At 45.1% G+C, this 6,201-nt stretch overlaps 1 long non-coding RNA gene across 1 annotated transcript in view; it reads right to left on the reverse strand.

Annotated features, from left to right (window-relative positions):
- Nucleotides 1-994: 994 nt before the first annotated feature.
- The window catches only part of LOC119469823, a 14,802-nt gene continuing 9,595 nt past the window's right edge, over nucleotides 995-6,201 (reverse strand). Inside the window, exon 3 of the long non-coding RNA XR_005198674.1 lies at nucleotides 995-1,006. This is a non-coding gene — a long non-coding RNA (uncharacterized LOC119469823). The remainder of the gene's footprint in view (nucleotides 1,007-6,201) is intronic.

Raw genomic sequence — 6,201 nt, forward strand, 5'->3', positions numbered from 1 at the left:
GGTGACCAGGATGAGTCAGGATGGAGCTGGGGGCCAGTGGGAACAGATGTGAACTACTGATTACAACTGGTGAAGAATGTTGTTTACTGGAACTACAAGGAAGTTAAACTTTAAAATGAAGGACAAATAACTGAACATAATGACATACTGATTCTTTGAAGAGAAATTTAGAACTCATTGTATCCAATAATTCCTAGACCAGGTGCCTCCATTTGGAGTTTGCTTTATCAGGAGCCTTTTGCAGAGGCTTCCTCCAGCACCTCAGCTTAAGACCTCTTTTTGCCATGGTGGCTGGGGGGATGCCTAAAAAATTTTTTTTTCTCAACGCTGACTCAGTACTCAGTACTTTTCAACTCCTAGCCCTTCCCCATCACCTCCTGCCCCTGGGTCCATAAAGTGGCAGGAGCTTTTTGTTCAGGGCTCCCTTAACCATGAGATGATGATGCCCTGCATCTGTGCTAATCCAGCAGACCCCTGTTGGAGCCACTCCATGAGGAAAAATGGAATAATGGAGGAGTCGGTACTTTTTCTGGTTCAGTCTCTTGCTTATGCTATCAAAAGAAATAATTAAAAGGAAATGATTAAAGCCTGACTGTTACTTTTATTTTGACTGAGGTAACCTAGTGGATCAAATTAGAGATTCAGCAGAGCGTCTCTAAGAAAGCCACAGAAACAATTCCCTGGATACTGTTCTCCGATAATGGGGCAAATTACTGGAGGCCCTGCAAACTGGCTTGTACCCCAAAACTATTCCTAGATCTAAGCAGTTCCCTGGGGCTGACAGACAACTTGCCATGCAGCCTGTTATTGAGACTCATGCTTCTAATAAAAATAATGTAGAGGTCTTTAGGATCACTTTTTCCAGTGATCTCACTAGATAGGTCAATGCCCAGCAGCCAAGCCAGAAGGAAGATTTGCTTAGAGGAAGAGAACATAGAGACTTGGCTAGTTTGCTTCCTTTGAGAAAAAGGTAATCTTGTTAAATAAACTTCATAAAGGAAAGTGGCTCCTTGAGGGGTACATCAGTACAGACCCCCTACCTCCATAGTGCCTTGACAGTGGCCACTTTCCCTAAGGAGGAGGAGCAAGGTGGGGAGATGAGAGTGTATGTATACCAAGGACCATCTCTTTCCTCATCTGGGTACTATTTGGTCTCTGACTGATTTGGTCCACACATGATGAGTACCTAGTCACTGAAAAACGTGTCTTAACCACCTTCACAAGGCTATGGAGGTCCTGCAGCCCTCCTGGTGGTCTCTTGGGTCTACTATGAGGGAGTGGAAACAGCAGATGATCTGATTAACCAGACTTAGATGTATAGGTTTGTTTGTGTGGCTCCTGCTTTTTGTCAAGCCCAATTAAGCCACCTCCTGACGTCAAGTCCATCAATCTGCAACGTAATTCAGATCTTAATGAGAAATTCTCAGGCACAGAAAAAGTGGCTTCTGAGAAAATAGCAAAATTTGACCTCCTCCCCTCTAAAAAAGGAGCATAAAAATAGTACTTGGGTGCCCTCTTCTGGACTATCTGAGCAAGGGCCTCCCCAAAGAGATTTTTGAGTTTGATTACTCAATAATGGAACCACAAAAGCAGGAGATTGATGGGCTCCCTACTGAGGAACTCAGGGCCAAGTACCAGGCCATGGGGATCTGATAAGTGGTCTGGTAGAGTCTGCATAGTGATGGTCTTCCACCTCTCCTGGTGGATTTGGAGACAAATCAGAGATCCTGAGCAACTTTTGCTCTGACACTCAGCTTTCAAATATAAACAAGATTAGGGGTTACAAACAAAGATCCAAAGATTAGGGGTTATAACCAAGATCCATCTGTACCCAGGGGACGCAGAGGCCCTATGGCAAGGTTAGAGTTCAACTGAAAAGTGAAGAGGAATTGCACTTGTTAGGCCTTTTAGATACCAGTACACAGGCGACTGCTATCACAAACCCTTGAATCAAGATGACAGGAAAACAGATAGTGTTCTCTGATTTGGGGTTCCTACTAACCTCCATTGTCATGGCCCCCAGTACCGAATGAAATATTGGTACTGATGTGTTTTCCACGTGCACCTCCACTAGCCTTTGCCCCCAACCCATGACAGGAATTGCAATAGTTTTGGCCATTTTAGTGGGAAATATAGAAGACCATGGACCCATCTGATGACCAACACCTAGTACTGTTGTTTCCCAAAAATAATGTCAGCTGCCTAGGGGAGAAAAAGAATAATTGCCATAACTGCTGAGCTTAAGGAAGCCAAAGTGTTTCATGAGATTGTTTCTCCATTCAATAGCCCCACCTGGCTTGTACACGAGACCTTGGTTTCTTGGAGACTTACCATTGATTATAGGCAGCACAATGTATAATACCACCTTTGGCACCAGCAGTACCTGACATTGTGACTGTTACAGAGGCTCAAGACAGAGAGAACTTGGTATGTAGCAATTGATATTGCAAATACATATCAAATTTTAATCCCCAATGTTGGAGGTGGGGCCTGGTGGGAGGTGATTAGATCATAGGGGCAGATTTCCCTTTTGGTTTTGTTCTCATTATAGTGAGTAATTGAGTAATTGTGAGATCTGGCTGTTTAAATGTGTAGCACCTCTCTTCTCTTCCTCCTGCTCTGGCTGTGTGAAGACATACCTGCTTCCCCTTCCACCATTATTGTAAGTTTCCGGAGGCCTCCAAGCCATGCTTCCTCTACAGCCTGTGTAACGGAGTCAATTAAACCTCTTTTCTCTTTATAAATTACCCAGTCTCAGATACTTTTTTTTTTTTTTTTTGAGACGGAGTCTCGCTCTCGTTACCCAGGCTGGAGTGCAATGGCGCGATCTCGGCTCACCGCAACCTCCGCCTCCTGGGTTCAGGCAATTCTCCTGCCTCAGCCTCCTGAGTAGCTGGGATTACAGGCACGCGCCACCATGCCCAGCTAATTTTTTGTATTTTTAGTAGAGATGGGGTTTCACCGTGTTGACCAGGATGGTATCGATCTCTTGACCTCATGATCCATCCGCCTCAGCCTTCCAAAGTGCTGGGATTACAGGCTTGAGCCACCGCGCCCGGCCTTCAGATACTTCTTTATAGCAGTGCAACAAACTAATACAGAGCGATTTATTAGAACTGCTCCTCCCTGAGTCCTCACTCTCATAGCCAGAGACCTACTTGCCATCTGCAATGGACTTAATTGTGCCCTGCCTTAAATTCCTATGTTATAATACCCAATGACTGCATTTGCAGATAGGGCTTTTAGGTGATAATTATGGTTAAATGAGGTCATAGGGTAGGGTCCTAATCCAATAGGATTGGTTGCCTTATAACCTTATAAGAAGAGGGAGATTGGCCAGGTGTGATGGCTCATGCCTATAATCCCAGCACTTTGGGAGGCCAAGGTGGGTGGAACCCTGTCTCTACTAAAAATAAAAAAAAAAATTAGCTGGGCATGGTGGCACGTGCCTGTAATCTCAGCTACTCAGGAGGCTGAAGTAGGAGAATCACTTGAACCTGAGAGGCGGAGGTTGCAGTGAGCAAAGGTCGCACCACGGCACTCCAGCCTGGGAGACAGAGCAAGATGGGGGGGTGGGGACAGGGGAGACTGGGGGTGTGGGGGAGGAGGAGGAGGATGAGATGGTTCTCTCTCTCCTTCCCCTTCCTTTTCTCCCTCCCTCCTCTTTCTCTCCACTGGAATGTGAAAGGAAAGGCCAGTGAGAACACAGAGAGAAGGCAGCCAACTGCAAGCCAGGAAGATGACCCTCGCCAGAACCTGACCACAATGGCATCCTGACCTTGGACTTCCAGCCTCTAGAACTGTGAGAAAATAAATTTTTGTTGTTTGAGCCAGCCAGTCTATGATATTTTGTTGTAGCAGCCCAAACAAAGACACTCTCCATGATACCTTCTTCTTTCTCAGCCTCACATATATTATGTCAGCATATCTGTGTGCCCTTCCTTCAGAATATGTTCTGAATATGGTTACTTACCACTTCCACTGTTGCTTCCCATAACCAAACTGCTATCATCAGCTCTTCCCTGAACACCTGCAATAGCTCCTAGGCTCCTGCACTCACTCCCAATTCCCTCCTATCTGTTATTTTCATATTAGCCAAATTAGTTTTTCCCAAACCCATATCAGATCATGTCAGTGATTAAAAATAATACAGTGGCTTTCCACTATACCCTAGGATTTGATTTAAAATTCTTACCATGGCCTTTAAAGCTTTGGCCAATCTGTCTCCTGCTTAACTCTGAACTACTTTGGAGCCTCTCTTCTCACTCCTCACCATCTAGTCACATGGCCTCTTTTGGAATATATGAAAACTTCCCAGCTTGGATTCACTGCCTATCATCTTTCACCTGACTCATTCTTATTTATCCTTCAGGTTCAGCTTTCATTTCCCTTCCTTGGAGTGGCCTCCCATGACTTACATCCTAAATTAGAAGTCTTTGTATTCTTTCCGGTTTTACCACGTTGTTTACATTGACATACCATCAGTTTTGTGTTTATTGGTTTATTGTCTGGCTCCCCCATTGGGTGGCCAATTTCATGAGAGTAAGGAAAGAATCTGCCTTGTTCACTGACATACTACCAGCACCCAGCCTATGGTTCAACTGGAGTAGGTGCTCAGTTGACATGTGTTGAGTGAATAAATGAATAGACTCTATGAGGTTGATGTTTTTAGTTCAGAGTAGTTTGGTGATTTACTTGCTGCCACACAGCTAGCAAGTGGATGTAAATGGATAAGGTCCCAGAATTATAGTTCCAAGGTGAATGTACAGTCTAAGACTGCTAGAGGATGAAAAGTAGAAGGGGGCGTGGAGTCTAATACACATGAGAAGATTCCAGACCATTGATTCTAGGGAGATCTTCCCTCAGGGTGTGTTGAGGGGAGTACATATTCAATATTCACATTTGTTGAAAACTAGCTTCTGATTTCATAATATGTATATATTGCTGAAAGACTTTTCTGATTGGTAAAGATAACAGAAAATACAGCGTTTCTTCTCTGAGAGCAGTTTTTTTTTTTTCCACTTTATTGAAAGGAGGCAGGTTAAAAATGTGACTAGGAGACCAGGTGCAGTGACTCACACCTGTAATCCCAGCACTTTGGAAGGCCGAGGCGGGCAGATCACCTGAGGATGGGAGTTCAAGACCAGCCTGACCAACATGGAGAAACTGCGTCTCTATTAAAAATACAAAAATTAGCTGGGTGTGGTGGCACGTGCCTGTAATCCCAGCTACTTGGGAGGCTGAGGCAGGAGAATCGCTTGACCTCGGGAGGTGGAGGTTCACGCTATTGCACTCCAGCCTGAGCAGCAACAAGAGGAAAACTCCATATCAATAAACAAACAAATAAACAAAACAAGAAAAAGTGACTAGGAAACTGTACGAAAGCTTTCTGCCATTCGCCTGATTGAAGCTAAGGCCTGTGGGGTGCAGGAGACACCAAGGTATGGGTTGTGCCAGGACCATGCTCATATAGTGGAAAGTAGGTCTTGGTGACACAGCAACCGACAGGCTGCACATTCCCATCCACCCCTCACCCCAGCAAACTCACATCATTCCACCCCTACCCCACAGACTCCCCTTCACAATTCCCTAATCTGTATATTACCTCTCAGGCTCCACACATCCCCACACCAGCCCCCCCTCCAAGCTCCACTTTACCCCACATCACTCCTCAGACTTCACATTACCTCCTAGAGTCACATTGGCCCACAAATGGTGAGAAAGAGCCGTTTGTGAAAAGCGAGTTTGGAAGGCCAGGTGTGAAGCCACAACCCTCGGGAGCACGTGGCGTGAGGGCCAACTCGACAGCAGAGGGCGCCTGAGAGCCTCTCGGCACAGGCCATGCAGGGACGTGCGCTCCTGTAAGTACAGCCTCCAAGCCTGGGTTAATTCCTAGACAGGTAGTGAGCCAATCGAACCAGCCACTGCCTTCCTAGAAAATAAACTACTCTTTTTTCTTGTCCTCCTCTGCTCAGCATCGTTCTCTATGCCTCGAATATTTTAAATGGCCGTATGGATATCTGTAAAATAAAGGCTAGTGTTATCATCATTATTATCATTAATCAGATATACAGGTAAAAGGCAATCCTAGGAACAAAGCAAGAATCTGGAGTAAGGACGGCTATGGGGATTGTGTTCGAATAGTTTGAACAATAGTTTTTGTTTCTTATTTTGCTTGGGTTTTGACGTGTGTTGTTTCAA

This window comes from Cebus imitator, unplaced genomic scaffold (genome assembly GCF_001604975.1).
Source record: "Cebus imitator isolate Cc_AM_T3 unplaced genomic scaffold, Cebus_imitator-1.0 Scaffold867, whole genome shotgun sequence".
Lineage (NCBI taxonomy): Eukaryota > Metazoa > Chordata > Mammalia > Primates > Cebidae > Cebus > Cebus imitator.